Source organism: Acinonyx jubatus, unplaced genomic scaffold (genome assembly GCF_027475565.1).
Source record: "Acinonyx jubatus isolate Ajub_Pintada_27869175 unplaced genomic scaffold, VMU_Ajub_asm_v1.0 scaffold_56, whole genome shotgun sequence".
In the NCBI taxonomy this organism is placed as follows: Eukaryota; Metazoa; Chordata; class Mammalia; order Carnivora; family Felidae; genus Acinonyx; species Acinonyx jubatus.
In genome coordinates, this window is record NW_026463975.1 from 22,004 (window position 1) to 50,000 (window position 27,997).

At 73.4% G+C, this 27,997-nt stretch overlaps 25 non-coding genes across 25 annotated transcripts; 15 read left to right on the forward strand and 10 right to left on the reverse strand.

Annotated features, from left to right (window-relative positions):
• Window positions 1–105: 105 nt before the first annotated feature.
• Window positions 106–176, reverse strand: TRNAG-GCC (transfer RNA glycine (anticodon GCC)). The gene has a single exon. It is a non-coding gene; the product is annotated as a tRNA-Gly (tRNA).
• Window positions 177–1,680: 1,504 nt separating this feature from the next.
• On the reverse strand, window positions 1,681–1,763 carry TRNAL-CAG (transfer RNA leucine (anticodon CAG)). The gene has a single exon. It is a non-coding gene; the product is annotated as a tRNA-Leu (tRNA).
• Window positions 1,764–2,360: 597 nt separating this feature from the next.
• Window positions 2,361–2,432, forward strand: TRNAD-GUC (transfer RNA aspartic acid (anticodon GUC)). The gene has a single exon. It is a non-coding gene; the product is annotated as a tRNA-Asp (tRNA).
• An 808-nt stretch (window positions 2,433–3,240) lies between these two features.
• On the forward strand, window positions 3,241–3,312 carry TRNAG-UCC (transfer RNA glycine (anticodon UCC)). Its single transcript has one exon. It is a non-coding gene; the product is annotated as a tRNA-Gly (tRNA).
• A 312-nt stretch (window positions 3,313–3,624) lies between these two features.
• Window positions 3,625–3,696, forward strand: TRNAE-CUC (transfer RNA glutamic acid (anticodon CUC)). Its single transcript has one exon. It is a non-coding gene; the product is annotated as a tRNA-Glu (tRNA).
• Window positions 3,697–5,933: 2,237 nt separating this feature from the next.
• On the reverse strand, window positions 5,934–6,004 carry TRNAG-GCC (transfer RNA glycine (anticodon GCC)). The gene has a single exon. It is a non-coding gene; the product is annotated as a tRNA-Gly (tRNA).
• Window positions 6,005–7,509: 1,505 nt separating this feature from the next.
• Window positions 7,510–7,592, reverse strand: TRNAL-CAG (transfer RNA leucine (anticodon CAG)). Its single transcript has one exon. It is a non-coding gene; the product is annotated as a tRNA-Leu (tRNA).
• A 597-nt stretch (window positions 7,593–8,189) lies between these two features.
• Window positions 8,190–8,261, forward strand: TRNAD-GUC (transfer RNA aspartic acid (anticodon GUC)). Its single transcript has one exon. It is a non-coding gene; the product is annotated as a tRNA-Asp (tRNA).
• Window positions 8,262–9,068: 807 nt separating this feature from the next.
• TRNAG-UCC (transfer RNA glycine (anticodon UCC)) lies at window positions 9,069–9,140 on the forward strand. Its single transcript has one exon. It is a non-coding gene; the product is annotated as a tRNA-Gly (tRNA).
• A 312-nt stretch (window positions 9,141–9,452) lies between these two features.
• TRNAE-CUC (transfer RNA glutamic acid (anticodon CUC)) lies at window positions 9,453–9,524 on the forward strand. The gene has a single exon. It is a non-coding gene; the product is annotated as a tRNA-Glu (tRNA).
• A 2,238-nt stretch (window positions 9,525–11,762) lies between these two features.
• Window positions 11,763–11,833, reverse strand: TRNAG-GCC (transfer RNA glycine (anticodon GCC)). The gene has a single exon. It is a non-coding gene; the product is annotated as a tRNA-Gly (tRNA).
• A 1,505-nt stretch (window positions 11,834–13,338) lies between these two features.
• TRNAL-CAG (transfer RNA leucine (anticodon CAG)) lies at window positions 13,339–13,421 on the reverse strand. Its single transcript has one exon. It is a non-coding gene; the product is annotated as a tRNA-Leu (tRNA).
• Window positions 13,422–14,018: 597 nt separating this feature from the next.
• On the forward strand, window positions 14,019–14,090 carry TRNAD-GUC (transfer RNA aspartic acid (anticodon GUC)). Its single transcript has one exon. It is a non-coding gene; the product is annotated as a tRNA-Asp (tRNA).
• An 808-nt stretch (window positions 14,091–14,898) lies between these two features.
• TRNAG-UCC (transfer RNA glycine (anticodon UCC)) lies at window positions 14,899–14,970 on the forward strand. Its single transcript has one exon. It is a non-coding gene; the product is annotated as a tRNA-Gly (tRNA).
• Window positions 14,971–15,282: 312 nt separating this feature from the next.
• Window positions 15,283–15,354, forward strand: TRNAE-CUC (transfer RNA glutamic acid (anticodon CUC)). Its single transcript has one exon. It is a non-coding gene; the product is annotated as a tRNA-Glu (tRNA).
• Window positions 15,355–17,591: 2,237 nt separating this feature from the next.
• On the reverse strand, window positions 17,592–17,662 carry TRNAG-GCC (transfer RNA glycine (anticodon GCC)). The gene has a single exon. It is a non-coding gene; the product is annotated as a tRNA-Gly (tRNA).
• Window positions 17,663–19,161: 1,499 nt separating this feature from the next.
• On the reverse strand, window positions 19,162–19,244 carry TRNAL-CAG (transfer RNA leucine (anticodon CAG)). Its single transcript has one exon. It is a non-coding gene; the product is annotated as a tRNA-Leu (tRNA).
• A 600-nt stretch (window positions 19,245–19,844) lies between these two features.
• On the forward strand, window positions 19,845–19,916 carry TRNAD-GUC (transfer RNA aspartic acid (anticodon GUC)). Its single transcript has one exon. It is a non-coding gene; the product is annotated as a tRNA-Asp (tRNA).
• Window positions 19,917–20,710: 794 nt separating this feature from the next.
• On the forward strand, window positions 20,711–20,782 carry TRNAG-UCC (transfer RNA glycine (anticodon UCC)). The gene has a single exon. It is a non-coding gene; the product is annotated as a tRNA-Gly (tRNA).
• A 312-nt stretch (window positions 20,783–21,094) lies between these two features.
• On the forward strand, window positions 21,095–21,166 carry TRNAE-CUC (transfer RNA glutamic acid (anticodon CUC)). The gene has a single exon. It is a non-coding gene; the product is annotated as a tRNA-Glu (tRNA).
• Window positions 21,167–23,408: 2,242 nt separating this feature from the next.
• TRNAG-GCC (transfer RNA glycine (anticodon GCC)) lies at window positions 23,409–23,479 on the reverse strand. The gene has a single exon. It is a non-coding gene; the product is annotated as a tRNA-Gly (tRNA).
• Window positions 23,480–24,986: 1,507 nt separating this feature from the next.
• Window positions 24,987–25,069, reverse strand: TRNAL-CAG (transfer RNA leucine (anticodon CAG)). Its single transcript has one exon. It is a non-coding gene; the product is annotated as a tRNA-Leu (tRNA).
• Window positions 25,070–25,666: 597 nt separating this feature from the next.
• On the forward strand, window positions 25,667–25,738 carry TRNAD-GUC (transfer RNA aspartic acid (anticodon GUC)). The gene has a single exon. It is a non-coding gene; the product is annotated as a tRNA-Asp (tRNA).
• An 808-nt stretch (window positions 25,739–26,546) lies between these two features.
• On the forward strand, window positions 26,547–26,618 carry TRNAG-UCC (transfer RNA glycine (anticodon UCC)). Its single transcript has one exon. It is a non-coding gene; the product is annotated as a tRNA-Gly (tRNA).
• A 312-nt stretch (window positions 26,619–26,930) lies between these two features.
• Window positions 26,931–27,002, forward strand: TRNAE-CUC (transfer RNA glutamic acid (anticodon CUC)). Its single transcript has one exon. It is a non-coding gene; the product is annotated as a tRNA-Glu (tRNA).
• The last annotated feature ends 995 nt before the right edge of the window (window positions 27,003–27,997 follow it).

The window sequence follows — 27,997 nt, forward strand, 5'->3', positions numbered from 1 at the left end:
GCCCCCAGAGAGGAGCAGAGGTGGCTTTGGCCAGGTGCTCTGAAGGTGGGAGAGAGGAAGCGTAGCGCGCAGTTGGCGCTGCGGGGCCAAAAGGGGATGGCGCGTTGCATGGGCCGGGAATCGAACCCGGGCCTCCCGCGTGGCAGGCGAGAATTCTACCACTGAACCACCCATGCACCCACGGACGTGGTCCACAGAGGGCTTCCCCAGCGGCGCCGGCCGCCTCCGTTGCCGGTTCCCGCCAGTAGTGAGCGTGAGCGTGAGCGTGAGCGTGAGCGTCGGCTCCGTGGGAGCAGGAGGCGGGCGGTCTGCAAGACAGGCTCCAGGCACGGGGAGAGCCAGCCCCTGGGGCGCGGCGCGGACGTCCGGGCAGAGGAAGGCACGGAGGCGGACTGGGCTCATCCCGTGCTTTGTCCCTCGTCCAGGGCCGCCGCCACAGCCTGCCCGTGTCCCCAGAGGCAGCCAGGAGCCGGACCCAGCCCGGCCAGCGCCCGAACCCCAAAGAGCCGGGGCCATCTGTGGCAGGTGCAGGCAGGCGAGGGACCTCGCCTTCAGCTACTCCCAGCCCCGAGCCAGAGTCCGTTTGGCGGATGGTTTTCTCGCGCGTAGTGTGTGTCCCGGCGGACGGGGTGGGGAACGGACCTCTCGTGTGTGGAGCCGTGGGGCCAGGGGCCGGGGCCGGGTGGGCTGTGTGTCTTTGTGTGTGTGTGTGTGGTGGGTGGGTGGGTGGGTGGGTGGGTGTGGGTGTGTGTTTGCGCTCGCGCCGGCGTCTGTCGGAGTTAGAGGCCAGGTAGCGGCGCCTGCGCCGCTGAGTGCGTCTCGGGCCAAGAGAGCAAAGGCCTGAGCGCGCTGGCCGGCGCCTCTCCCTAGGGGTCCGGCTCGGTGCCTTGACAGGTTGGGAGGCAGGAGGGCGGTCTTGGATCCGGGAGGAACGCTGGGGCGGAGTGGCCGGCCGGCGGCCTCCCCGAGCCAGGAGATGCGCAGTGGCGCCCGGCTGGATGGCCTGGGGGGTCTAGGGCTTCCGCTCACTGCTCCCTGCAGCCACCTTCCCGGCTCGGACTCGTGAGCCAGGCCCACAGAAGGGAGGGGTCCGCGCCGCCGGCTGGCCAGCAGACGGCTGGGCTGTATGGCTCCCGGGGGGCAGACAGGCAGGCAGGTAGGTGTGGCCAGGGGAGGGCCCCTAGGTGGAGAATCGTGTGGGCCGCCTCGGGAGGGTGTGGAGAGGATGGACTAGGGCCGGGGGAAAAGCACGGGGTGACGGTGGGGTGGGTGCGTGTTCCCGGTGGCGGCGGAAGCGGACGGCTGGCTGGAAGAGCCAGGCGCTGTCCAGCGGCCACAAGTGGGAGCGGGAAGCGCGGGGAGCTTTGCAGCCTGGGCTGGTTCGCGAGTGCCGGGGTGAGGAGGGCAGAGGCGGGAATAGACGAGAAGGAGGACCAAAGAGCCTCCAGAAAGCAGCAGGTGCGAAGTCAGCGAAGCCTGCGGGTGTGGGAAAGGCGCTCGAGTCGCCGGGGAGTGCGCGCGCGCGCTCAGAGCCCGAGGCGGCGAGGGTGGAGGGGCTGGAGCTCGGTCTGGTCCCGGGCAGCGTGTGCTCGGGTGCGAGGCGGGCCGCGGCCGCGCGAGAGGGTGTGGTCCAGGCCCGGGTGGCGTGGCTGCTGTGTGGGGTGGGCCAAAAGGTGGGCGTGTCAGGAGTGGGATTCGAACCCACGCCTCCAGGGGAGACTGCGACCTGAACGCAGCGCCTTAGACCGCTCGGCCATCCTGACGGCGGGTGTGGGCGCGTCGCCGCTGGCCTGGCTGGGACGCGGCGCTAACGCTGGTGTCCTTGGCCGTCATGGCGCCCGGCTGGCGGCTGTGTGGGTGCGCAAGGGGCGAGACACGCGCGGCGGCCCCGGAGGAGCACGGCCAGCCGCCTCCCCGCCGCCGCCGCCGCCGCCGCCGCCGCCGCCGCCAGCGCGGCTCCCGTCGCTGTCGCACCCGCACCCCCAGCTCCCTGCAGGCCCCGTCCAGCGTCGGCGCCCCTTGCCCTGCTCCCCACCCCGCCTTCTTCGCCCTCGCAGCCCCGCTTGCCGTCTGGGGCCTTTTCTCCCGGCGCGATGCCCGCCTGGCAGACGAGAGAGAGGCAGCGCTCGTTGGGACTACTGAGCGCCGTCCGGGTCCGTGTGTGGGCCCCGGGTCCGGGCGGACTCCGAGTCGGGGCCGGGGGCTGCCGTGCGGGAGAGGGGGCCGAAGCGGGGCTGGGGTCGGGTGGGGCGTGGCCCGTGCCGAGCGCCTGTGCGGGGCAGGGCGTCGAGGGCAGGCAGGGGCAGGCGTGGGGAGGCAGCCGGAGAGGGGTCGGGCGCCCGGGTGGCCGGCCGCCGCCGTCCTCGTTAGTATAGTGGTGAGTATCCCCGCCTGTCACGCGGGAGACCGGGGTTCGATTCCCCGACGGGGAGGCAAGACGCCCTTTTTGGTGGCCTGCGCAGCTCTGGGTCCCACCTCTTGCTCCCGAGGGGCAGGGGCGCTTCTTCTCGGCCGTCCGTCGTCCGGCCGGCGGCGCGTGCCCGGCCTGCCCACCGTCCACCGGCCCCAGCGCTTTGCGTGGCTCGAGGCCGGACGCTGGGTCGCCGCCGCGCAGCCGGGGCCTCGTGTGGTCCCCGCGGCAGCCACAGCGAGCTCCTCGGCGACGTGCCGCCCAGCCGCGCAGCCGCCGTGGGTGTCGCTCGGGTGGGAGGCAGATGGGTCCGGTCCCGTCTGGATGCGGGAGGTGGTGTGGCCTGGCGCCCGCCCCCTCTGCTCCTTCCGGCGCCGGGCTGGGCCGGGCCGGGCCGGGCCGCTAGCTGCGGGCCGCGGAGGACGCGGAAGACGCCGGGCCGGGGACGTGGCGGGGCTCCCCAGCCGGCCTCCGAGGGCCCGAGAGCGGCCAGGCGGCCAGAGCGCCCTCCAGAGGCGGGCGGCGGTGGGCGCCGGGAGCCGGGCGCCGGGCGCGGGGCGAAGGGCGGGCAGGTGGGCGTGCCGGGCGGGCGGGCGTGCCCGGCGACCGGCCGGCGCAGCTGAGTCGGAGGAGCGAGGCTGGGGCGCCGGGCGGCCGGAGCCCGTGGTGGCCGGAGCCCGTGGTGGCCGGGCAGAGCTGCGGCCGGGCGGGACGTCGGGGCAGGGCTGCGCCGGGCGGCGGCGGCGGCGGCAGCGGCGAGAGAGCGCCAAGGCGAGAAGGCGACGGAGCGCACCCTGGGCCGGCCGCGTCGGGCCGGCCCGGGCCGTGCAGCGTTGGTGGTATAGTGGTGAGCATAGCTGCCTTCCAAGCAGTTGACCCGGGTTCGATTCCCGGCCAACGCAGCCGCCCGACCTTTTGCGCCGCTCCGGGGCCCTCCTGGCCAGGCCCGCCGGGCGCTGGCAGTGGGGGACGGCGTGCCGGCCCACTGGGCGCTGGGCGCTGGGCGCTGGGCACGTGGCCCCAGGCGGCGTGCGGGTGCGAGGGCGGCCGGCGCGCAGCGTTTTGCGGGTGCCGCCAGCGGGCCGGGTGGACTGCGTGGGGCCCGCGGGCGGCTGGACGTGCAGAGGCAGGGGCCTCGGGGCCCAAGCGGAGCCGCGTGGGTGGAATGGAGGCGCTGGGTCCAGGGGGCGCAGGCCAGGCGCGCAGCCTGTCGCTCCCTGGTGGTCTAGTGGTTAGGATTCGGCGCTCTCACCGCCGCGGCCCGGGTTCGATTCCCGGTCAGGGAAGCCTTTCTTCTTCCTCTGGCCCTCCGGGGCCTCCCCTCCCGGCCGGCCGAGCCGAGCCACCCACCGTCCCGTCCCCAGTGCACCCGCACCACCCCCTTTTAGCCCACGCCAGCACGCCAGGCCAGAGCTGGCTAGCTCGTCGCGGGCGCCGCCGCCACGATGGAGGGGTGCACACAAGGCCACCTGCCACGCCCCGACGGGCAGCCCCAGCCTCGCCCTGCCACCTCGGCGGGTCCGAGCCTTTTGGCCTGGCTGGCCCACCGGAGGCCCTTGGCATCGCCTCTCCCCTCGCCCCCCCCCCCTCCCGCCCGCGCACGCGCTCGCCTGTCACCTTCGCTTCCACAGCCCGAGACGCGAGTGGCCGGGGCGGCCTCTGTCCCCGGCCGCGACCACCAGTGTGCGCAGGCGCCCCTGCCCCCCGAGTGTGCTCGGACCCCCACCGCCCCCTCCGGTGGCGCTCCTAGCTGGCCAGGCTGACGAGCCATCCTGTCCTCCCTCCTGAGGTGCCCGCTGTGGCGGTGCTGGGCGCGTGGTTCAGGTGAGCCACGCGCAGCCCCGAGTCCCGTCACCTGGCCGAGCCCCCCTCGGGCCTGCGACCTCTCGGGCGGCTTCCCTGCCCCACGCGGGGCGGGAGCGCCACGACCTGGCTGGCTGCGTCTCTCCCCGGGGACGGAGAGCGGACCCCAGGGGCACGCCGGTCTTGGGCGCCGATGCGAGCGCAGAGTCCGACCGCCGTGCCCGGGAGGTGGAGGAGGGAAGAGGCATCCGGGCACGGCCCGGACCCCCCCCCCCCGCCCCCCCGGGGCACTGGTGGTGAGACAGCGGGGAGGTGCCGTGGGAGCCACGGGGGAAGACAACCCAGCAGCCAGGCAGGTGGGTGGCGGTCGAGGCACCCCGGGGGACTGGGCGCACTTGTCGCCAACTTGTCATTCCAATTGCAGGACACGTCGGTCCCTTCCATCCTTTGGCAAAGGGGCCAGCGTGTTACCCAGTGGTCCCTTTCGCCACCTCCGCACCCCACCCCACACCCCCGATGAGCGGCGTCCTCCACCACCCCTCCCACTCACGCACACTTTTCACAGTTGCACTTTTCAGTTTCCCATCCCGCCTCGCCCTGCGCCTCGCCATGATAGGCGCCGTCCGTCCCTCTGTCCACCCCTGTCTGAATCCGTCCTCTTCTGTGGATGCCTCCCAAGGTCCATCGCACACCTCAGTCTCCTTCCCGCCCCAACTTGGACACCCCTGTCCGCCGGGGATTTGCTCTGTGATCAGAGGTGTCCCCTCTCGAGGCCAAGCGGTCAGCCGGTGCGCCGCGCACACCTGCTGGGGCACACTCGCTTCAACCGCACAAGCCCCCTGCAGCGGTGCGGAGGAGCCGCGGCGGCGTGGGTCTCCGGGTGCTTCCCGTGCCCACGGGAAGTTTCCTCGGAGTCCTTGCTTTTGCGTGTGTGTGTGCGTGTGGGTGTGTGTGGAGGGGTGGAGGGGTGGAGGTCGGGGTGGGAGAGGGATGGAGGACGGTGGTGGACTTTGGTGCCGTGGGTGGCTCTAGCGGTGGAAGAGGAAGCCGCGTTGGCACGGTAGCGCGGCGGCGAAGCGGGACGCAGAGAATCAAGGGCCTGCGTGGCCATGACGTTGGGCACGCCGGGGTCTTGCGGGTGCGGGTGCCGGTGCCACCTGGAGTCTGTGAGCGACCCTCCCGGACGATGGGATGTATAGCGCACCTAGGCGTGGCAGCTTGGTTTCTGCCGGTTGTGCCAAAGGGGAGGATTTCTGGAGTGTGGGTAGAGTGAGCCACAGCGTGTGTGTGTGTGTGTGTGTGTGTGTGTGTGTGTGTGTGTGTCGGGTGGGGGGGGGGCTGGCGGGAGGGGCGGCGGTGCGAGGCGGTGCCGAGGGAAGGGGAGGAGCGTGTGGGTGGCAGCGCGAGTTGGTGCGTGGATGCGTTCCTCGCGGTGAATCGGGAGACTGGAGCGAGGCGAGCGTCGTTAAAGAGAAGAAGGGCAAGGCAGGTGTGTGGGCGGGCACGGATGGGCCCTTGGCTCCCGGGCGGGCGGAGTTTTGTCCCCAGGGCGAGCGAGCCAGGGAGGAGGAAGGGAATGTGCGGCAGGGGCGGGGACGGGATGGGGCGTGGGCGGGCCCCCAGAGAGGAGCAGAGGTGGCTTTGGCCAGGTGCTCTGAAGGTGGGAGAGAGGAAGCGTAGCGCGCAGTTGGCGCTGCGGGGCCAAAAGGGGATGGCGCGTTGCATGGGCCGGGAATCGAACCCGGGCCTCCCGCGTGGCAGGCGAGAATTCTACCACTGAACCACCCATGCACCCACGGACGTGGTCCACAGAGGGCTTCCCCAGCGGCGCCGGCCGCCTCCGTTGCCGGTTCCCGCCAGTAGTGAGCGTGAGCGTGAGCGTGAGCGTGAGCGTCGGCTCCGTGGGAGCAGGAGGCGGGCGGTCTGCAAGACAGGCTCCAGGCACGGGGAGAGCCAGCCCCTGGGGCGCGGCGCGGACGTCCGGGCAGAGGAAGGCACGGAGGCGGACTGGGCTCATCCCGTGCTTTGTCCCTCGTCCAGGGCCGCCGCCACAGCCTGCCCGTGTCCCCAGAGGCAGCCAGGAGCCGGACCCAGCCCGGCCAGCGCCCGAACCCCAAAGAGCCGGGGCCATCTGTGGCAGGTGCAGGCAGGCGAGGGACCTCGCCTTCAGCTACTCCCAGCCCCGAGCCAGAGTCCGTTTGGCGGATGGTTTTCTCGCGCGTAGTGTGTGTCCCGGCGGACGGGGTGGGGAACGGACCTCTCGTGTGTGGAGCCGTGGGGCCAGGGGCCGGGGCCGGGTGGGCTGTGTGTCTTTGTGTGTGTGTGTGTGGGTGGGTGGGTGTGTGGGTGGGTGGGTGTGGGTGTGTGTTTGCGCTCGCGCCGGCGTCTGTCGGAGTTAGAGGCCAGGTAGCGGCGCCTGCGCCGCTGAGTGCGTCTCGGGCCAAGAGAGCAAAGGCCTGAGCGCGCTGGCCGGCGCCTCTCCCTAGGGGTCCGGCTCGGTGCCTTGACAGGTTGGGAGGCAGGAGGGCGGTCTTGGATCCGGGAGGAACGCTGGGGCGGAGTGGCCGGCCGGCGGCCTCCCCGAGCCAGGAGATGCGCAGTGGCGCCCGGCTGGATGGCCTGGGGGGTCTAGGGCTTCCGCTCACTGCTCCCTGCAGCCACCTTCCCGGCTCGGACTCGTGAGCCAGGCCCACAGAAGGGAGGGGTCCGCGCCGCCGGCTGGCCAGCAGACGGCTGGGCTGTATGGCTCCCGGGGGGCAGACAGGCAGGCAGGTAGGTGTGGCCAGGGGAGGGCCCCTAGGTGGAGAATCGTGTGGGCCGCCTCGGGAGGGTGTGGAGAGGATGGACTAGGGCCGGGGGAAAAGCACGGGGTGACGGTGGGGTGGGTGCGTGTTCCCGGTGGCGGCGGAAGCGGACGGCTGGCTGGAAGAGCCAGGCGCTGTCCAGCGGCCACAAGTGGGAGCGGGAAGCGCGGGGAGCTTTGCAGCCTGGGCTGGTTCGCGAGTGCCGGGGTGAGGAGGGCAGAGGCGGGAATAGACGAGAAGGAGGACCAAAGAGCCTCCAGAAAGCAGCAGGTGCGAAGTCAGCGAAGCCTGCGGGTGTGGGAAAGGCGCTCGAGTCGCCGGGGAGTGCGCGCGCGCGCTCAGAGCCCGAGGCGGCGAGGGTGGAGGGGCTGGAGCTCGGTCTGGTCCCGGGCAGCGTGTGCTCGGGTGCGAGGCGGGCCGCGGCCGCGCGAGAGGGTGTGGTCCAGGCCCGGGTGGCGTGGCTGCTGTGTGGGGTGGGCCAAAAGGTGGGCGTGTCAGGAGTGGGATTCGAACCCACGCCTCCAGGGGAGACTGCGACCTGAACGCAGCGCCTTAGACCGCTCGGCCATCCTGACGGCGGGTGTGGGCGCGTCGCCGCTGGCCTGGCTGGGACGCGGCGCTAACGCTGGTGTCCTTGGCCGTCATGGCGCCCGGCTGGCGGCTGTGTGGGTGCGCAAGGGGCGAGACACGCGCGGCGGCCCCGGAGGAGCACGGCCAGCCGCCTCCCCGCCGCCGCCGCCGCCGCCGCCGCCGCCGCCGCCAGCGCGGCTCCCGTCGCTGTCGCACCCGCACCCCCAGCTCCCTGCAGGCCCCGTCCAGCGTCGGCGCCCCTTGCCCTGCTCCCCACCCCGCCTTCTTCGCCCTCGCAGCCCCGCTTGCCGTCTGGGGCCTTTTCTCCCGGCGCGATGCCCGCCTGGCAGACGAGAGAGAGGCAGCGCTCGTTGGGACTACTGAGCGCCGTCCGGGTCCGTGTGTGGGCCCCGGGTCCGGGCGGACTCCGAGTCGGGGCCGGGGGCTGCCGTGCGGGAGAGGGGGCCGAAGCGGGGCTGGGGTCGGGTGGGGCGTGGCCCGTGCCGAGCGCCTGTGCGGGGCAGGGCGTCGAGGGCAGGCAGGGGCAGGCGTGGGGAGGCAGCCGGAGAGGGGTCGGGCGCCCGGGTGGCCGGCCGCCGCCGTCCTCGTTAGTATAGTGGTGAGTATCCCCGCCTGTCACGCGGGAGACCGGGGTTCGATTCCCCGACGGGGAGGCAAGACGCCCTTTTTGGTGGCCTGCGCAGCTCTGGGTCCCACCTCTTGCTCCCGAGGGGCAGGGGCGCTTCTTCTCGGCCGTCCGTCGTCCGGCCGGCGGCGCGTGCCCGGCCTGCCCACCGTCCACCGGCCCCAGCGCTTTGCGTGGCTCGAGGCCGGACGCTGGGTCGCCGCCGCGCAGCCGGGGCCTCGTGTGGTCCCCGCGGCAGCCACAGCGAGCTCCTCGGCGACGTGCCGCCCAGCCGCGCAGCCGCCGTGGGTGTCGCTCGGGTGGGAGGCAGATGGGTCCGGTCCCGTCTGGATGCGGGAGGTGGTGTGGCCTGGCGCCCGCCCCCTCTGCTCCTTCCGGCGCCGGGCTGGGCCGGGCCGGCCGGGCCGCTAGCTGCGGGCCGCGGAGGACGCGGAAGACGCCGGGCCGGGGACGTGGCGGGGCTCCCCAGCCGGCCTCCGAGGGCCCGAGAGCGGCCAGGCGGCCAGAGCGCCCTCCAGAGGCGGGCGGCGGTGGGCGCCGGGAGCCGGGCGCCGGGCGCGGGGCGAAGGGCGGGCAGGTGGGCGTGCCGGGCGGGCGGGCGTGCCCGGCGACCGGCCGGCGCAGCTGAGTCGGAGGAGCGAGGCTGGGGCGCCGGGCGGCCGGAGCCCGTGGTGGCCGGAGCCCGTGGTGGCCGGGCAGAGCTGCGGCCGGGCGGGACGTCGGGGCAGGGCTGCGCCGGGCGGCGGCGGCGGCGGCAGCGGCGAGAGAGCGCCAAGGCGAGAAGGCGACGGAGCGCACCCTGGGCCGGCCGCGTCGGGCCGGCCCGGGCCGTGCAGCGTTGGTGGTATAGTGGTGAGCATAGCTGCCTTCCAAGCAGTTGACCCGGGTTCGATTCCCGGCCAACGCAGCCGCCCGACCTTTTGCGCCGCTCCGGGGCCCTCCTGGCCAGGCCCGCCGGGCGCTGGCAGTGGGGGACGGCGTGCCGGCCCACTGGGCGCTGGGCGCTGGGCGCTGGGCACGTGGCCCCAGGCGGCGTGCGGGTGCGAGGGCGGCCGGCGCGCAGCGTTTTGCGGGTGCCGCCAGCGGGCCGGGTGGACTGCGTGGGGCCCGCGGGCGGCTGGACGTGCAGAGGCAGGGGCCTCGGGGCCCAAGCGGAGCCGCGTGGGTGGAATGGAGGCGCTGGGTCCAGGGGGCGCAGGCCAGGCGCGCAGCCTGTCGCTCCCTGGTGGTCTAGTGGTTAGGATTCGGCGCTCTCACCGCCGCGGCCCGGGTTCGATTCCCGGTCAGGGAAGCCTTTCTTCTTCCTCTGGCCCTCCGGGGCCTCCCCTCCCGGCCGGCCGAGCCGAGCCACCCACCGTCCCGTCCCCAGTGCACCCGCACCACCCCCTTTTAGCCCACGCCAGCACGCCAGGCCAGAGCTGGCTAGCTCGTCGCGGGCGCCGCCGCCACGATGGAGGGGTGCACACAAGGCCACCTGCCACGCCCCGACGGGCAGCCCCAGCCTCGCCCTGCCACCTCGGCGGGTCCGAGCCTTTTGGCCTGGCTGGCCCACCGGAGGCCCTTGGCATCGCCTCTCCCCTCGCCCCCCCCCCCCTCCCGCCCGCGCACGCGCTCGCCTGTCACCTTCGCTTCCACAGCCCGAGACGCGAGTGGCCGGGGCGGCCTCTGTCCCCGGCCGCGACCACCAGTGTGCGCAGGCGCCCCTGCCCCCCGAGTGTGCTCGGACCCCCACCGCCCCCTCCGGTGGCGCTCCTAGCTGGCCAGGCTGACGAGCCATCCTGTCCTCCCTCCTGAGGTGCCCGCTGTGGCGGTGCTGGGCGCGTGGTTCAGGTGAGCCACGCGCAGCCCCGAGTCCCGTCACCTGGCCGAGCCCCCCTCGGGCCTGCGACCTCTCGGGCGGCTTCCCTGCCCCACGCGGGGCGGGAGCGCCACGACCTGGCTGGCTGCGTCTCTCCCCGGGGACGGAGAGCGGACCCCAGGGGCACGCCGGTCTTGGGCGCCGATGCGAGCGCAGAGTCCGACCGCCGTGCCCGGGAGGTGGAGGAGGGAAGAGGCATCCGGGCACGGCCCGGACCCCCCCCCCCCGCCCCCCCGGGGCACTGGTGGTGAGACAGCGGGGAGGTGCCGTGGGAGCCACGGGGGAAGACAACCCAGCAGCCAGGCAGGTGGGTGGCGGTCGAGGCACCCCGGGGGACTGGGCGCACTTGTCGCCAACTTGTCATTCCAATTGCAGGACACGTCGGTCCCTTCCATCCTTTGGCAAAGGGGCCAGCGTGTTACCCAGTGGTCCCTTTCGCCACCTCCGCACCCCACCCCACACCCCCGATGAGCGGCGTCCTCCACCACCCCTCCCACTCACGCACACTTTTCACAGTTGCACTTTTCAGTTTCCCATCCCGCCTCGCCCTGCGCCTCGCCATGATAGGCGCCGTCCGTCCCTCTGTCCACCCCTGTCTGAATCCGTCCTCTTCTGTGGATGCCTCCCAAGGTCCATCGCACACCTCAGTCTCCTTCCCGCCCCAACTTGGACACCCCTGTCCGCCGGGGATTTGCTCTGTGATCAGAGGTGTCCCCTCTCGAGGCCAAGCGGTCAGCCGGTGCGCCGCGCACACCTGCTGGGGCACACTCGCTTCAACCGCACAAGCCCCCTGCAGCGGTGCGGAGGAGCCGCGGCGGCGTGGGTCTCCGGGTGCTTCCCGTGCCCACGGGAAGTTTCCTCGGAGTCCTTGCTTTTGCGTGTGTGTGTGCGTGTGGGTGTGTGTGGAGGGGTGGAGGGGTGGAGGTCGGGGTGGGAGAGGGATGGAGGACGGTGGTGGACTTTGGTGCCGTGGGTGGCTCTAGCGGTGGAAGAGGAAGCCGCGTTGGCACGGTAGCGCGGCGGCGAAGCGGGACGCAGAGAATCAAGGGCCTGCGTGGCCATGACGTTGGGCACGCCGGGGTCTTGCGGGTGCGGGTGCCGGTGCCACCTGGAGTCTGTGAGCGACCCTCCCGGACGATGGGATGTATAGCGCACCTAGGCGTGGCAGCTTGGTTTCTGCCGGTTGTGCCAAAGGGGAGGATTTCTGGAGTGTGGGTAGAGTGAGCCACAGCGTGTGTGTGTGTGTGTGTGTGTGTGTGTGTGTGTGTGTGTGTCGGGTGGGGGGGGGGCTGGCGGGAGGGGCGGCGGTGCGAGGCGGTGCCGAGGGAAGGGGAGGAGCGTGTGGGTGGCAGCGCGAGTTGGTGCGTGGATGCGTTCCTCGCGGTGAATCGGGAGACTGGAGCGAGGCGAGCGTCGTTAAAGAGAAGAAGGGCAAGGCAGGTGTGTGGGCGGGCACGGATGGGCCCTTGGCTCCCGGGCGGGCGGAGTTTTGTCCCCAGGGCGAGCGAGCCAGGGAGGAGGAAGGGAATGTGCGGCAGGGGCGGGGACGGGATGGGGCGTGGGCGGGCCCCCAGAGAGGAGCAGAGGTGGCTTTGGCCAGGTGCTCTGAAGGTGGGAGAGAGGAAGCGTAGCGCGCAGTTGGCGCTGCGGGGCCAAAAGGGGATGGCGCGTTGCATGGGCCGGGAATCGAACCCGGGCCTCCCGCGTGGCAGGCGAGAATTCTACCACTGAACCACCCATGCACCCACGGACGTGGTCCACAGAGGGCTTCCCCAGCGGCGCCGGCCGCCTCCGTTGCCGGTTCCCGCCAGTAGTGAGCGTGAGCGTGAGCGTGAGCGTGAGCGTCGGCTCCGTGGGAGCAGGAGGCGGGCGGTCTGCAAGACAGGCTCCAGGCACGGGGAGAGCCAGCCCCTGGGGCGCGGCGCGGACGTCCGGGCAGAGGAAGGCACGGAGGCGGACTGGGCTCATCCCGTGCTTTGTCCCTCGTCCAGGGCCGCCGCCACAGCCTGCCCGTGTCCCCAGAGGCAGCCAGGAGCCGGACCCAGCCCGGCCAGCGCCCGAACCCCAAAGAGCCGGGGCCATCTGTGGCAGGTGCAGGCAGGCGAGGGACCTCGCCTTCAGCTACTCCCAGCCCCGAGCCAGAGTCCGTTTGGCGGATGGTTTTCTCGCGCGTAGTGTGTGTCCCGGCGGACGGGGTGGGGAACGGACCTCTCGTGTGTGGAGCCGTGGGGCCAGGGGCCGGGGCCGGGTGGGCTGTGTGTCTTTGTGTGTGTGTGTGTGGGTGGGTGGGTGTGTGGGTGGGTGGGTGTGGGTGTGTGTTTGCGCTCGCGCCGGCGTCTGTCGGAGTTAGAGGCCAGGTAGCGGCGCCTGCGCCGCTGAGTGCGTCTCGGGCCAAGAGAGCAAAGGCCTGAGCGCGCTGGCCGGCGCCTCTCCCTAGGGGTCCGGCTCGGTGCCTTGACAGGTTGGGAGGCAGGAGGGCGGTCTTGGATCCGGGAGGAACGCTGGGGCGGAGTGGCCGGCCGGCGGCCTCCCCGAGCCAGGAGATGCGCAGTGGCGCCCGGCTGGATGGCCTGGGGGGTCTAGGGCTTCCGCTCACTGCTCCCTGCAGCCACCTTCCCGGCTCGGACTCGTGAGCCAGGCCCACAGAAGGGAGGGGTCCGCGCCGCCGGCTGGCCAGCAGACGGCTGGGCTGTATGGCTCCCGGGGGGCAGACAGGCAGGCAGGTAGGTGTGGCCAGGGGAGGGCCCCTAGGTGGAGAATCGTGTGGGCCGCCTCGGGAGGGTGTGGAGAGGATGGACTAGGGCCGGGGGAAAAGCACGGGGTGACGGTGGGGTGGGTGCGTGTTCCCGGTGGCGGCGGAAGCGGACGGCTGGCTGGAAGAGCCAGGCGCTGTCCAGCGGCCACAAGTGGGAGCGGGAAGCGCGGGGAGCTTTGCAGCCTGGGCTGGTTCGCGAGTGCCGGGGTGAGGAGGGCAGAGGCGGGAATAGACGAGAAGGAGGACCAAAGAGCCTCCAGAAAGCAGCAGGTGCGAAGTCAGCGAAGCCTGCGGGTGTGGGAAAGGCGCTCGAGTCGCCGGGGAGTGCGCGCGCGCGCTCAGAGCCCGAGGCGGCGAGGGTGGAGGGGCTGGAGCTCGGTCTGGTCCCGGGCAGCGTGTGCTCGGGTGCGAGGCGGGCCGCGGCCGCGCGAGAGGGTGTGGTCCAGGCCCGGGTGGCGTGGCTGCTGTGTGGGGTGGGCCAAAAGGTGGGCGTGTCAGGAGTGGGATTCGAACCCACGCCTCCAGGGGAGACTGCGACCTGAACGCAGCGCCTTAGACCGCTCGGCCATCCTGACGGCGGGTGTGGGCGCGTCGCCGCTGGCCTGGCTGGGACGCGGCGCTAACGCTGGTGTCCTTGGCCGTCATGGCGCCCGGCTGGCGGCTGTGTGGGTGCGCAAGGGGCGAGACACGCGCGGCGGCCCCGGAGGAGCACGGCCAGCCGCCTCCCCGCCGCCGCCGCCGCCGCCGCCGCCGCCGCCGCCAGCGCGGCTCCCGTCGCTGTCGCACCCGCACCCCCAGCTCCCTGCAGGCCCCGTCCAGCGTCGGCGCCCCTTGCCCTGCTCCCCACCCCGCCTTCTTCGCCCTCGCAGCCCCGCTTGCCGTCTGGGGCCTTTTCTCCCGGCGCGATGCCCGCCTGGCAGACGAGAGAGAGGCAGCGCTCGTTGGGACTACTGAGCGCCGTCCGGGTCCGTGTGTGGGCCCCGGGTCCGGGCGGACTCCGAGTCGGGGCCGGGGGCTGCCGTGCGGGAGAGGGGGCCGAAGCGGGGCTGGGGTCGGGTGGGGCGTGGCCCGTGCCGAGCGCCTGTGCGGGGCAGGGCGTCGAGGGCAGGCAGGGGCAGGCGTGGGGAGGCAGCCGGAGAGGGGTCGGGCGCCCGGGTGGCCGGCCGCCGCCGTCCTCGTTAGTATAGTGGTGAGTATCCCCGCCTGTCACGCGGGAGACCGGGGTTCGATTCCCCGACGGGGAGGCAAGACGCCCTTTTTGGTGGCCTGCGCAGCTCTGGGTCCCACCTCTTGCTCCCGAGGGGCAGGGGCGCTTCTTCTCGGCCGTCCGTCGTCCGGCCGGCGGCGCGTGCCCGGCCTGCCCACCGTCCACCGGCCCCAGCGCTTTGCGTGGCTCGAGGCCGGACGCTGGGTCGCCGCCGCGCAGCCGGGGCCTCGTGTGGTCCCCGCGGCAGCCACAGCGAGCTCCTCGGCGACGTGCCGCCCAGCCGCGCAGCCGCCGTGGGTGTCGCTCGGGTGGGAGGCAGATGGGTCCGGTCCCGTCTGGATGCGGGAGGTGGTGTGGCCTGGCGCCCGCCCCCTCTGCTCCTTCCGGCGCCGGGCTGGGCCGGGCCGGGCCGGGCCGCTAGCTGCGGGCCGCGGAGGACGCGGAAGACGCCGGGCCGGGGACGTGGCGGGGCTCCCCAGCCGGCCTCCGAGGGCCCGAGAGCGGCCAGGCGGCCAGAGCGCCCTCCAGAGGCGGGCGGCGGTGGGCGCCGGGAGCCGGGCGCCGGGCGCGGGGCGAAGGGCGGGCAGGTGGGCGTGCCGGGCGGGCGGGCGTGCCCGGCGACCGGCCGGCGCAGCTGAGTCGGAGGAGCGAGGCTGGGGCGCCGGGCGGCCGGAGCCCGTGGTGGCCGGAGCCCGTGGTGGCCGGGCAGAGCTGCGGCCGGGCGGGACGTCGGGGCAGGGCTGCGCCGGGCGGCGGCGGCGGCGGCAGCGGCGAGAGAGCGCCAAGGCGAGAAGGCGACGGAGCGCACCCTGGGCCGGCCGCGTCGGGCCGGCCCGGGCCGTGCAGCGTTGGTGGTATAGTGGTGAGCATAGCTGCCTTCCAAGCAGTTGACCCGGGTTCGATTCCCGGCCAACGCAGCCGCCCGACCTTTTGCGCCGCTCCGGGGCCCTCCTGGCCAGGCCCGCCGGGCGCTGGCAGTGGGGGACGGCGTGCCGGCCCACTGGGCGCTGGGCGCTGGGCGCTGGGCACGTGGCCCCAGGCGGCGTGCGGGTGCGAGGGCGGCCGGCGCGCAGCGTTTTGCGGGTGCCGCCAGCGGGCCGGGTGGACTGCGTGGGGCCCGCGGGCGGCTGGACGTGCAGAGGCAGGGGCCTCGGGGCCCAAGCGGAGCCGCGTGGGTGGAATGGAGGCGCTGGGTCCAGGGGGCGCAGGCCAGGCGCGCAGCCTGTCGCTCCCTGGTGGTCTAGTGGTTAGGATTCGGCGCTCTCACCGCCGCGGCCCGGGTTCGATTCCCGGTCAGGGAAGCCTTTCTTCTTCCTCTGGCCCTCCGGGGCCTCCCCTCCCGGCCGGCCGAGCCGAGCCACCCACCGTCCCGTCCCCAGTGCACCCGCACCACCCCCTTTTAGCCCACGCCAGCACGCCAGGCCAGAGCTGGCTAGCTCGTCGCGGGCGCCGCCGCCACGATGGAGGGGTGCACACAAGGCCACCTGCCACGCCCCGACGGGCAGCCCCAGCCTCGCCCTGCCACCTCGGCGGGTCCGAGCCTTTTGGCCTGGCTGGCCCACCGGAGGCCCTTGGCATCGCCTCTCCCCTCGCCCCCCCCCCCCTCCCGCCCGCGCACGCGCTCGCCTGTCACCTTCGCTTCCACAGCCCGAGACGCGAGTGGCCGGGGCGGCCTCTGTCCCCGGCCGCGACCACCAGTGTGCGCAGGCGCCCCTGCCCCCCGAGTGTGCTCGGACCCCCACCGCCCCCTCCGGTGGCGCTCCTAGCTGGCCAGGCTGACGAGCCATCCTGTCCTCCCTCCTGAGGTGCCCGCTGTGGCGGTGCTGGGCGCGTGGTTCAGGTGAGCCACGCGCAGCCCCGAGTCCCGTCACCTGGCCGAGCCCCCCTCGGGCCTGCGACCTCTCGGGCGGCTTCCCTGCCCCACGCGGGGCGGGAGCGCCACGACCTGGCTGGCTGCGTCTCTCCCCGGGGACGGAGAGCGGACCCCAGGGGCACGCCGGTCTTGGGCGCCGATGCGAGCGCAGAGTCCGACCGCCGTGCCCGGGAGGTGGAGGAGGGAAGAGGCATCCGGGCACGGCCCGGACCCCCCCCCCCCGCCCCCCCGGGGCACTGGTGGTGAGACAGCGGGGAGGTGCCGTGGGAGCCACGGGGGAAGACAACCCAGCAGCCAGGCAGGTGGGTGGCGGTCGAGGCACCCCGGGGGACTGGGCGCACTTGTCGCCAACTTGTCATTCCAATTGCAGGACACGTCGGTCCCTTCCATCCTTTGGCAAAGGGGCCAGCGTGTTACCCAGTGGTCCCTTTCGCCACCTCCGCACCCCACCCCACACCCCCGATGAGCGGCGTCCTCCACCACCCCTCCCACTCACGCACACTTTTCACAGTTGCACTTTTCAGTTTCCCATCCCGCCTCGCCCTGCGCCTCGCCATGATAGGCGCCGTCCGTCCCTCTGTCCACCCCTGTCTGAATCCGTCCTCTTCTGTGGATGCCTCCCAAGGTCCATCGCACACCTCAGTCTCCTTCCCGCCCCAACTTGGACACCCCTGTCCGCCGGGGATTTGCTCTGTGATCAGAGGTGTCCCCTCTCGAGGCCAAGCGGTCAGCCGGTGCGCCGCGCACACCTGCTGGGGCACACTCGCTTCAACCGCACAAGCCCCCTGCAGCGGTGCGGAGGAGCCGCGGCGGCGTGGGTCTCCGGGTGCTTCCCGTGCCCACGGGAAGTTTCCTCGGAGTCCTTGCTTTTGCGTGTGTGTGTGCGTGTGGGTGTGTGTGGAGGGGTGGAGGGGTGGAGGTCGGGGTGGGAGAGGGATGGAGGACGGTGGTGGACTTTGGTGCCGTGGGTGGCTCTAGCGGTGGAAGAGGAAGCCGCGTTGGCACGGTAGCGCGGCGGCGAAGCGGGACGCAGAGAATCAAGGGCCTGCGTGGCCATGACGTTGGGCACGCCGGGGTCTTGCGGGTGCGGGTGCCGGTGCCACCTGGAGTCTGTGAGCGACCCTCCCGGACGATGGGATGTATAGCGCACCTAGGCGTGGCAGCTTGGTTTCTGCCGGTTGTGCCAAAGGGGAGGATTTCTGGAGTGTGGGTAGAGTGAGCCACAGCGTGTGTGTGTGTGTGTGTGTGTGTGTGTGTGTGTGTGTGTCGGGTGGGGGGGGGGGCTGGCGGGAGGGGCGGCGGTGCGAGGCGGTGCCGAGGGAAGGGGAGGAGCGTGTGGGTGGCAGCGCGAGTTGGTGCGTGGATGCGTTCCTCGCGGTGAATCGGGAGACTGGAGCGAGGCGAGCGTCGTTAAAGAGAAGAAGGGCAAGGCAGGTGTGTGGGCGGGCACGGATGGGCCCTTGGCTCCCGGGCGGGCGGAGTTTTGTCCCCAGGGCGAGCGAGCCAGGGAGGAGGAAGGGAATGTGCGGCAGGGGCGGGGACGGGATGGGGCGTGGGCGGGCCCCCAGAGAGGAGCAGAGGTGGCTTTGGCCAGGTGCTCTGAAGGTGGGAGAGAGGAAGCGTAGCGCGCAGTTGGCGCTGCGGGGCCAAAAGGGGATGGCGCGTTGCATGGGCCGGGAATCGAACCCGGGCCTCCCGCGTGGCAGGCGAGAATTCTACCACTGAACCACCCATGCACCCACGGACGTGGTCCACAGAGGGCTTCCCCAGCGGCGCCGGCCGCCTCCGTTGCCGGTTCCCGCCAGTAGTGAGCGTGAGCGTGAGCGTGAGCGTGAGCGTCGGCTCCGTGGGAGCAGGAGGCGGGCGGTCTGCAAGACAGGCTCCAGGCACGGGGAGAGCCAGCCCCTGGGGCGCGGCGCGGACGTCCGGGCAGAGGAAGGCACGGAGGCGGACTGGGCTCATCCCGTGCTTTGTCCCTCGTCCAGGGCCGCCGCCACAGCCTGCCCGTGTCCCCAGAGGCAGCCAGGAGCCGGACCCAGCCCGGCCAGCGCCCGAACCCCAAAGAGCCGGGGCCATCTGTGGCAGGTGCAGGCAGGCGAGGGACCTCGCCTTCAGCTACTCCCAGCCCCGAGCCAGAGTCCGTTTGGCGGATGGTTTTCTCGCGCGTAGTGTGTGTCCCGGCGGACGGGGTGGGGAACGGACCTCTCGTGTGTGGAGCCGTGGGGCCAGGGGCCGGGGCCGGGTGGGCTGTGTGTCTTTGTGTGTGTGTGTGGGTGGGTGGGTGGGTGGGTGGGTGTGGGTGTGTGTTTGCGCTCGCGCCGGCGTCTGTCGGAGTTAGAGGCCAGGTAGCGGCGCCTGCGCCGCTGAGTGCGTCTCGGGCCAAGAGAGCAAAGGCCTGAGCGCGCTGGCCGGCGCCTCTCCCTAGGGGTCCGGCTCGGTGCCTTGACAGGTTGGGAGGCAGGAGGGCGGTCTTGGATCCGGGAGGAACGCTGGGGCGGAGTGGCCGGCCGGCGGCCTCCCCGAGCCAGGAGATGCGCAGTGGCGCCCGGCTGGATGGCCTGGGGGGTCTAGGGCTTCCGCTCACTGCTCCCTGCAGCCACCTTCCCGGCTCGGACTCGTGAGCCAGGCCCACAGAAGGGAGGGGTCCGCGCCGCCGGCTGGCCAGCAGACGGCTGGGCTGTATGGCTCCCGGGGGGCAGACAGGCAGGCAGGTAGGTGTGGCCAGGGGAGGGCCCCTAGGTGGAGAATCGTGTGGGCCGCCTCGGGAGGGTGTGGAGAGGATGGACTAGGGCCGGGGGAAAAGCACGGGGTGACGGTGGGGTGGGTGCGTGTTCCCGGTGGCGGCGGAAGCGGACGGCTGGCTGGAAGAGCCAGGCGCTGTCCAGCGGCCACAAGTGGGAGCGGGAAGCGCGGGGAGCTTTGCAGCCTGGGCTGGTTCGCGAGTGCCGGGGTGAGGAGGGCAGAGGCGGGAATAGACGAGAAGGAGGACCAAAGAGCCTCCAGAAAGCAGCAGGTGCGAAGTCAGCGAAGCCTGCGGGTGTGGGAAAGGCGCTCGAGTCGCCGGGGAGTGCGCGCGCGCGCTCAGAGCCCGAGGCGGCGAGGGTGGAGGGGCTGGAGCTCGGTCTGGTCCCGGGCAGCGTGTGCTCGGGTGCGAGGCGGGCCGCGGCCGCGCGAGAGGGTGTGGTCCAGGCCCGGGTGGCGTGGCTGCTGTGTGGGGTGGGCCAAAAGGTGGGCGTGTCAGGAGTGGGATTCGAACCCACGCCTCCAGGGGAGACTGCGACCTGAACGCAGCGCCTTAGACCGCTCGGCCATCCTGACGGCGGGTGTGGGCGCGTCGCCGCTGGCCTGGCTGGGACGCGGCGCTAACGCTGGTGTCCTTGGCCGTCATGGCGCCCGGCTGGCGGCTGTGTGGGTGCGCAAGGGGCGAGACACGCGCGGCGGCCCCGGAGGAGCACGGCCAGCCGCCTCCCCGCCGCCGCCGCCGCCGCCGCCGCCGCCGCCGCCGCCAGCGCGGCTCCCGTCGCTGTCGCACCCGCACCCCCAGCTCCCTGCAGGCCCCGTCCAGCGTCGGCGCCCCTTGCCCTGCTCCCCACCCCGCCTTCTTCGCCCTCGCAGCCCCGCTTGCCGTCTGGGGCCTTTTCTCCCGGCGCGATGCCCGCCTGGCAGACGAGAGAGAGGCAGCGCTCGTTGGGACTACTGAGCGCCGTCCGGGTCCGTGTGTGGGCCCCGGGTCCGGGCGGACTCCGAGTCGGGGCCGGGGGCTGCCGTGCGGGAGAGGGGGCCGAAGCGGGGCTGGGGTCGGGTGGGGCGTGGCCCGTGCCGAGCGCCTGTGCGGGGCAGGGCGTCGAGGGCAGGCAGGGGCAGGCGTGGGGAGGCAGCCGGAGAGGGGTCGGGCGCCCGGGTGGCCGGCCGCCGCCGTCCTCGTTAGTATAGTGGTGAGTATCCCCGCCTGTCACGCGGGAGACCGGGGTTCGATTCCCCGACGGGGAGGCAAGACGCCCTTTTTGGTGGCCTGCGCAGCTCTGGGTCCCACCTCTTGCTCCCGAGGGGCAGGGGCGCTTCTTCTCGGCCGTCCGTCGTCCGGCCGGCGGCGCGTGCCCGGCCTGCCCACCGTCCACCGGCCCCAGCGCTTTGCGTGGCTCGAGGCCGGACGCTGGGTCGCCGCCGCGCAGCCGGGGCCTCGTGTGGTCCCCGCGGCAGCCACAGCGAGCTCCTCGGCGACGTGCCGCCCAGCCGCGCAGCCGCCGTGGGTGTCGCTCGGGTGGGAGGCAGATGGGTCCGGTCCCGTCTGGATGCGGGAGGTGGTGTGGCCTGGCGCCCGCCCCCTCTGCTCCTTCCGGCGCCGGGCTGGGCCGGGCCGGGCCGGGCCGCGGAGGACGCGGAAGACGCCGGGCCGGGGACGTGGCGGGGCTCCCCAGCCGGCCTCCGAGGGCCCGAGAGCGGCCAGGCGGCCAGAGCGCCCTCCAGAGGCGGGCGGCGGTGGGCGCCGGGAGCCGGGCGCCGGGCGCGGGGCGAAGGGCGGGCAGGTGGGCGTGCCGGGCGGGCGGGCGTGCCCGGCGACCGGCCGGCGCAGCTGAGTCGGAGGAGCGAGGCTGGGGCGCCGGGCGGCCGGAGCCCGTGGTGGCCGGAGCCCGTGGTGGCCGGGCAGAGCTGCGGCCGGGCGGGACGTCGGGGCAGGGCTGCGCCGGGCGGCGGCGGCGGCGGCAGCGGCGAGAGAGCGCCAAGGCGAGAAGGCGACGGAGCGCACCCTGGGCCGGCCGCGTCGGGCCGGCCCGGGCCGTGCAGCGTTGGTGGTATAGTGGTGAGCATAGCTGCCTTCCAAGCAGTTGACCCGGGTTCGATTCCCGGCCAACGCAGCCGCCCGACCTTTTGCGCCGCTCCGGGGCCCTCCTGGCCAGGCCCGCCGGGCGCTGGCAGTGGGGGACGGCGTGCCGGCCCACTGGGCGCTGGGCGCTGGGCGCTGGGCACGTGGCCCCAGGCGGCGTGCGGGTGCGAGGGCGGCCGGCGCGCAGCGTTTTGCGGGTGCCGCCAGCGGGCCGGGTGGACTGCGTGGGGCCCGCGGGCGGCTGGACGTGCAGAGGCAGGGGCCTCGGGGCCCAAGCGGAGCCGCGTGGGTGGAATGGAGGCGCTGGGTCCAGGGGGCGCAGGCCAGGCGCGCAGCCTGTCGCTCCCTGGTGGTCTAGTGGTTAGGATTCGGCGCTCTCACCGCCGCGGCCCGGGTTCGATTCCCGGTCAGGGAAGCCTTTCTTCTTCCTCTGGCCCTCCGGGGCCTCCCCTCCCGGCCGGCCGAGCCGAGCCGAGCCACCCACCGTCCCGTCCCCAGTGCACCCGCACCACCCCCTTTTAGCCCACGCCAGCACGCCAGGCCAGAGCTGGCTAGCTCGTCGCGGGCGCCGCCGCCACGATGGAGGGGTGCACACAAGGCCACCTGCCACGCCCCGACGGGCAGCCCCAGCCTCGCCCTGCCACCTCGGCGGGTCCGAGCCTTTTGGCCTGGCTGGCCCACCGGAGGCCCTTGGCATCGCCTCTCCCCTCGCCCCCCCCCCCTCCCGCCCGCGCACGCGCTCGCCTGTCACCTTCGCTTCCACAGCCCGAGACGCGAGTGGCCGGGGCGGCCTCTGTCCCCGGCCGCGACCACCAGTGTGCGCAGGCGCCCCTGCCCCCCGAGTGTGCTCGGACCCCCACCGCCCCCTCCGGTGGCGCTCCTAGCTGGCCAGGCTGACGAGCCATCCTGTCCTCCCTCCTGAGGTGCCCGCTGTGGCGGTGCTGGGCGCGTGGTTCAGGTGAGCCACGCGCAGCCCCGAGTCCCGTCACCTGGCCGAGCCCCCCTCGGGCCTGCGACCTCTCGGGCGGCTTCCCTGCCCCACGCGGGGCGGGAGCGCCACGACCTGGCTGGCTGCGTCTCTCCCCGGGGACGGAGAGCGGACCCCAGGGGCACGCCGGTCTTGGGCGCCGATGCGAGCGCAGAGTCCGACCGCCGTGCCCGGGAGGTGGAGGAGGGAAGAGGCATCCGGGCACGGCCCGGACCCCCCCCCCCCGCCCCCCCGGGGCACTGGTGGTGAGACAGCGGGGAGGTGCCGTGGGAGCCACGGGGGAAGACAACCCAGCAGCCAGGCAGGTGGGTGGCGGTCGAGGCACCCCGGGGGACTGGGCGCACTTGTCGCCAACTTGTCATTCCAATTGCAGGACACGTCGGTCCCTTCCATCCTTTGGCAAAGGGGCCAGCGTGTTACCCAGTGGTCCCTTTCGCCACCTCCGCACCCCACCCCACACCCCCGATGAGCGGCGTCCTCCACCACCCCTCCCACTCACGCACACTTTTCACAGTTGCACTTTTCAGTTTCCCATCCCGCCTCGCCCTGCGCCTCGCCATGATAGGCGCCGTCCGTCCCTCTGTCCACCCCTGTCTGAATCCGTCCTCTTCTGTGGATGCCTCCCAAGGTCCATCGCACACCTCAGTCTCCTTCCCGCCCCAACTTGGACACCCCTGTCCGCCGGGGATTTGCTCTGTGATCAGAGGTGTCCCCTCTCGAGGCCAAGCGGTCAGCCGGTGCGCCGCGCACACCTGCTGGGGCACACTCGCTTCAACCGCACAAGCCCCCTGCAGCGGTGCGGAGGAGCCGCGGCGGCGTGGGTCTCCGGGTGCTTCCCGTGCCCACGGGAAGTTTCCTCGGAGTCCTTGCTTTTGCGTGTGTGTGTGCGTGTGGGTGTGTGTGGAGGGGTGGAGGGGTGGAGGTCGGGGTGGGAGAGGGATGGAGGACGGTGGTGGACTTTGGTGCCGTGGGTGGCTCTAGCGGTGGAAGAGGAAGCCGCGTTGGCACGGTAGCGCGGCGGCGAAGCGGGACGCAGAGAATCAAGGGCCTGCGTGGCCATGACGTTGGGCACGCCGGGGTCTTGCGGGTGCGGGTGCCGGTGCCACCTGGAGTCTGTGAGCGACCCTCCCGGACGATGGGATGTATAGCGCACCTAGGCGTGGCAGCTTGGTTTCTGCCGGTTGTGCCAAAGGGGAGGATTTCTGGAGTGTGGGTAGAGTGAGCCACAGCGTGTGTGTGTGTGTGTGTGTGTGTGTGTGTGTGTGTGTGTGTCGGGTGGGGGGGGGGCTGGCGGGAGGGGCGGCGGTGCGAGGCGGTGCCGAGGGAAGGGGAGGAGCGTGTGGGTGGCAGCGCGAGTTGGTGCGTGGATGCGTTCCTCGCGGTGAATCGGGAGACTGGAGCGAGGCGAGCGTCGTTAAAGAGAAGAAGGGCAAGGCAGGTGTGTGGGCGGGCACGGATGGGCCCTTGGCTCCCGGGCGGGCGGAGTTTTGTCCCCAGGGCGAGCGAGCCAGGGAGGAGGAAGGGAATGTGCGGCAGGGGCGGGGACGGGATGGGGCGTGGGCGGGCCCCCAGAGAGGAGCAGAGGTGGCTTTGGCCAGGTGCTCTGAAGGTGGGAGAGAGGAAGCGTAGCGCGCAGTTGGCGCTGCGGGGCCAAAAGGGGATGGCGCGTTGCATGGGCCGGGAATCGAACCCGGGCCTCCCGCGTGGCAGGCGAGAATTCTACCACTGAACCACCCATGCACCCACGGACGTGGTCCACAGAGGGCTTCCCCAGCGGCGCCGGCCGCCTCCGTTGCCGGTTCCCGCCAGTAGTGAGCGTGAGCGTGAGCGTGAGCGTGAGCGTCGGCTCCGTGGGAGCAGGAGGCGGGCGGTCTGCAAGACAGGCTCCAGGCACGGGGAGAGCCAGCCCCTGGGGCGCGGCGCGGACGTCCGGGCAGAGGAAGGCACGGAGGCGGACTGGGCTCATCCCGTGCTTTGTCCCTCGTCCAGGGCCGCCGCCACAGCCTGCCCGTGTCCCCAGAGGCAGCCAGGAGCCGGACCCAGCCCGGCCAGCGCCCGAACCCCAAAGAGCCGGGGCCATCTGTGGCAGGTGCAGGCAGGCGAGGGACCTCGCCTTCAGCTACTCCCAGCCCCGAGCCAGAGTCCGTTTGGCGGATGGTTTTCTCGCGCGTAGTGTGTGTCCCGGCGGACGGGGTGGGGAACGGACCTCTCGTGTGTGGAGCCGTGGGGCCAGGGGCCGGGGCCGGGTGGGCTGTGTGTCTTTGTGTGTGTGTGTGTGTGGGTGGGTGGGTGGGTGGGTGGGTGGGTGTGGGTGTGTGTTTGCGCTCGCGCCGGCGTCTGTCGGAGTTAGAGGCCAGGTAGCGGCGCCTGCGCCGCTGAGTGCGTCTCGGGCCAAGAGAGCAAAGGCCTGAGCGCGCTGGCCGGCGCCTCTCCCTAGGGGTCCGGCTCGGTGCCTTGACAGGTTGGGAGGCAGGAGGGCGGTCTTGGATCCGGGAGGAACGCTGGGGCGGAGTGGCCGGCCGGCGGCCTCCCCGAGCCAGGAGATGCGCAGTGGCGCCCGGCTGGATGGCCTGGGGGGTCTAGGGCTTCCGCTCACTGCTCCCTGCAGCCACCTTCCCGGCTCGGACTCGTGAGCCAGGCCCACAGAAGGGAGGGGTCCGCGCCGCCGGCTGGCCAGCAGACGGCTGGGCTGTATGGCTCCCGGGGGGCAGACAGGCAGGCAGGTAGGTGTGGCCAGGGGAGGGCCCCTAGGTGGAGAATCGTGTGGGCCGCCTCGGGAGGGTGTGGAGAGGATGGACTAGGGCCGGGGGAAAAGCACGGGGTGACGGTGGGGTGGGTGCGTGTTCCCGGTGGCGGCGGAAGCGGACGGCTGGCTGGAAGAGCCAGGCGCTGTCCAGCGGCCACAAGTGGGAGCGGGAAGCGCGGGGAGCTTTGCAGCCTGGGCTGGTTCGCGAGTGCCGGGGTGAGGAGGGCAGAGGCGGGAATAGACGAGAAGGAGGACCAAAGAGCCTCCAGAAAGCAGCAGGTGCGAAGTCAGCGAAGCCTGCGGGTGTGGGAAAGGCGCTCGAGTCGCCGGGGAGTGCGCGCGCGCGCTCAGAGCCCGAGGCGGCGAGGGTGGAGGGGCTGGAGCTCGGTCTGGTCCCGGGCAGCGTGTGCTCGGGTGCGAGGCGGGCCGCGGCCGCGCGAGAGGGTGTGGTCCAGGCCCGGGTGGCGTGGCTGCTGTGTGGGGTGGGCCAAAAGGTGGGCGTGTCAGGAGTGGGATTCGAACCCACGCCTCCAGGGGAGACTGCGACCTGAACGCAGCGCCTTAGACCGCTCGGCCATCCTGACGGCGGGTGTGGGCGCGTCGCCGCTGGCCTGGCTGGGACGCGGCGCTAACGCTGGTGTCCTTGGCCGTCATGGCGCCCGGCTGGCGGCTGTGTGGGTGCGCAAGGGGCGAGACACGCGCGGCGGCCCCGGAGGAGCACGGCCAGCCGCCTCCCCGCCGCCGCCGCCGCCGCCGCCGCCGCCGCCGCCAGCGCGGCTCCCGTCGCTGTCGCACCCGCACCCCCAGCTCCCTGCAGGCCCCGTCCAGCGTCGGCGCCCCTTGCCCTGCTCCCCACCCCGCCTTCTTCGCCCTCGCAGCCCCGCTTGCCGTCTGGGGCCTTTTCTCCCGGCGCGATGCCCGCCTGGCAGACGAGAGAGAGGCAGCGCTCGTTGGGACTACTGAGCGCCGTCCGGGTCCGTGTGTGGGCCCCGGGTCCGGGCGGACTCCGAGTCGGGGCCGGGGGCTGCCGTGCGGGAGAGGGGGCCGAAGCGGGGCTGGGGTCGGGTGGGGCGTGGCCCGTGCCGAGCGCCTGTGCGGGGCAGGGCGTCGAGGGCAGGCAGGGGCAGGCGTGGGGAGGCAGCCGGAGAGGGGTCGGGCGCCCGGGTGGCCGGCCGCCGCCGTCCTCGTTAGTATAGTGGTGAGTATCCCCGCCTGTCACGCGGGAGACCGGGGTTCGATTCCCCGACGGGGAGGCAAGACGCCCTTTTTGGTGGCCTGCGCAGCTCTGGGTCCCACCTCTTGCTCCCGAGGGGCAGGGGCGCTTCTTCTCGGCCGTCCGTCGTCCGGCCGGCGGCGCGTGCCCGGCCTGCCCACCGTCCACCGGCCCCAGCGCTTTGCGTGGCTCGAGGCCGGACGCTGGGTCGCCGCCGCGCAGCCGGGGCCTCGTGTGGTCCCCGCGGCAGCCACAGCGAGCTCCTCGGCGACGTGCCGCCCAGCCGCGCAGCCGCCGTGGGTGTCGCTCGGGTGGGAGGCAGATGGGTCCGGTCCCGTCTGGATGCGGGAGGTGGTGTGGCCTGGCGCCCGCCCCCTCTGCTCCTTCCGGCGCCGGGCTGGGCCGGGCCGGGCCGGGCCGCTAGCTGCGGGCCGCGGAGGACGCGGAAGACGCCGGGCCGGGGACGTGGCGGGGCTCCCCAGCCGGCCTCCGAGGGCCCGAGAGCGGCCAGGCGGCCAGAGCGCCCTCCAGAGGCGGGCGGCGGTGGGCGCCGGGAGCCGGGCGCCGGGCGCGGGGCGAAGGGCGGGCAGGTGGGCGTGCCGGGCGGGCGGGCGTGCCCGGCGACCGGCCGGCGCAGCTGAGTCGGAGGAGCGAGGCTGGGGCGCCGGGCGGCCGGAGCCCGTGGTGGCCGGAGCCCGTGGTGGCCGGGCAGAGCTGCGGCCGGGCGGGACGTCGGGGCAGGGCTGCGCCGGGCGGCGGCGGCGGCGGCAGCGGCGAGAGAGCGCCAAGGCGAGAAGGCGACGGAGCGCACCCTGGGCCGGCCGCGTCGGGCCGGCCCGGGCCGTGCAGCGTTGGTGGTATAGTGGTGAGCATAGCTGCCTTCCAAGCAGTTGACCCGGGTTCGATTCCCGGCCAACGCAGCCGCCCGACCTTTTGCGCCGCTCCGGGGCCCTCCTGGCCAGGCCCGCCGGGCGCTGGCAGTGGGGGACGGCGTGCCGGCCCACTGGGCGCTGGGCGCTGGGCGCTGGGCACGTGGCCCCAGGCGGCGTGCGGGTGCGAGGGCGGCCGGCGCGCAGCGTTTTGCGGGTGCCGCCAGCGGGCCGGGTGGACTGCGTGGGGCCCGCGGGCGGCTGGACGTGCAGAGGCAGGGGCCTCGGGGCCCAAGCGGAGCCGCGTGGGTGGAATGGAGGCGCTGGGTCCAGGGGGCGCAGGCCAGGCGCGCAGCCTGTCGCTCCCTGGTGGTCTAGTGGTTAGGATTCGGCGCTCTCACCGCCGCGGCCCGGGTTCGATTCCCGGTCAGGGAAGCCTTTCTTCTTCCTCTGGCCCTCCGGGGCCTCCCCTCCCGGCCGGCCGAGCCGAGCCACCCACCGTCCCGTCCCCAGTGCACCCGCACCACCCCCTTTTAGCCCACGCCAGCACGCCAGGCCAGAGCTGGCTAGCTCGTCGCGGGCGCCGCCGCCACGATGGAGGGGTGCACACAAGGCCACCTGCCACGCCCCGACGGGCAGCCCCAGCCTCGCCCTGCCACCTCGGCGGGTCCGAGCCTTTTGGCCTGGCTGGCCCACCGGAGGCCCTTGGCATCGCCTCTCCCCTCGCCCCCCCCCCCCTCCCGCCCGCGCACGCGCTCGCCTGTCACCTTCGCTTCCACAGCCCGAGACGCGAGTGGCCGGGGCGGCCTCTGTCCCCGGCCGCGACCACCAGTGTGCGCAGGCGCCCCTGCCCCCCGAGTGTGCTCGGACCCCCACCGCCCCCTCCGGTGGCGCTCCTAGCTGGCCAGGCTGACGAGCCATCCTGTCCTCCCTCCTGAGGTGCCCGCTGTGGCGGTGCTGGGCGCGTGGTTCAGGTGAGCCACGCGCAGCCCCGAGTCCCGTCACCTGGCCGAGCCCCCCTCGGGCCTGCGACCTCTCGGGCGGCTTCCCTGCCCCACGCGGGGCGGGAGCGCCACGACCTGGCTGGCTGCGTCTCTCCCCGGGGACGGAGAGCGGACCCCAGGGGCACGCCGGTCTTGGGCGCCGATGCGAGCGCAGAGTCCGACCGCCGTGCCCGGGAGGTGGAGGAGGGAAGAGGCATCCGGGCACGGCCCGGACCCCCCCCCCCCGCCCCCCCGGGGCACTGGTGGTGAGACAGCGGGGAGGTGCCGTGGGAGCCACGGGGGAAGACAACCCAGCAGCCAGGCAGGTGGGTGGCGGTCGAGGCACCCCGGGGGACTGGGCGCACTTGTCGCCAACTTGTCATTCCAATTGCAGGACACGTCGGTCCCTTCCATCCTTTGGCAAAGGGGCCAGCGTGTTACCCAGTG